Here is a 1,265-nt window from a genome sequence, read left to right as displayed (position 1 = left end):
GTCTACACTTCCTGTTTGAAGCGAGTTTACAAAGAAACGAATGGCGCGACAGGTCAGTTCACCAACTAACCACTGGGTGGCTTCTAACCCCTGCACTGTAAAACCTGTTTAAAACCCGTGTAACCCTTGTGCTATCCTAGGCACTTTGACATTGGGAGTCATTGGGATCATAAAATACTTTTTTCTTTGTGTTTATTTGATTCTATTAAAGACATTTTAACCCTTGTGCTATCTTAGATGACCCCCCCCCTTCCATTGACGTGTTCTCCCTACCATGACAAAGGTGGATAAAGGTGGAAAGATTTCATGTAATCCATGTACACCAGTGAAGATCACAAATCATTGAAGAAAAAAGGTTCAGAGCACTGTTTAGTGGGTCTAGATGACCCAACTCCCAATGGTAAAGTGCCTAGGATAGCACAAGGGTTACTAAGAATGACGGTACCACAATTTAGCCGCATCAGTCTGACCAATCAGAAGTTGTTAAAGTCCTCACTTCCTTGTTCTGATTCTGTTCATAAAGTCTCTCAGTTCCAACAAAAATACCAGCTAAAGCTCGTCTTTAGCGGTGTAGCTTTCCACAGAATCCGGTGTCAGACCGTGGAACAAGTGAACAAAACAATGAAGCTCAGAGACGAGAGTCTGTCTGCCATCAGCAGCAGTTTTTTTGCACTACATCTCCCATGATGTATTGGGTTAAGTGACAGCGTCTCAGCGCACAAGTCTTCCCAGTTAAACGTCTTGAAACCACAACAAACACACATCAACCAGTTTTTAAATCTTCTAACTTAACTTTTATTACATCTTTTAGAAAAAACAGCTGCAGCTTCCAGCTTTTCCTGCCACAATAATTATCACAAACATGCATGTGAGATTGAGGAGGAGCTGTAGATTAATACAGACAATGAGTTTCTCCTTTTTTAATTTTTGGATGCTGGTGTGCAGAGGGATTTTTGTCAAGGTTTAAAGTGTGCCGTGGCTCAAAAAAGGTTGAAAAATACTGATCTAGACCCACTAGACAGTGCTCTGAACCTTTTTTCTTCAATGATTTGTGATCTTCACTGGTGTCCATGGATTACATGAAATCTTTCCACCTTTATCCACCTTTGTCATGGTAGGGAGAACACCTCAATGGAAGGGGGGGGGTCATCTAAGATAGCTCAAGGGTTAATTCTAGGTATTGACCCGTGTCAAATCCTGAACTCCACCTTGGCCTCATTGTTTTCATTTATTGACGGTTTATGAGAACCGCACTGAAACCTCTA

The sequence above is a fragment of the Oryzias latipes genome, chromosome 13 (assembly GCF_053564925.1).
Source record: "Oryzias latipes strain Hd-rR chromosome 13, Olatipes_Hd-rR_3.1".
Lineage (NCBI taxonomy): Eukaryota > Metazoa > Chordata > Actinopteri > Beloniformes > Adrianichthyidae > Oryzias > Oryzias latipes.
The sequence above is the reverse complement of the archived record's forward strand: the minus strand, read 5'-3'. Positions refer to the sequence as shown.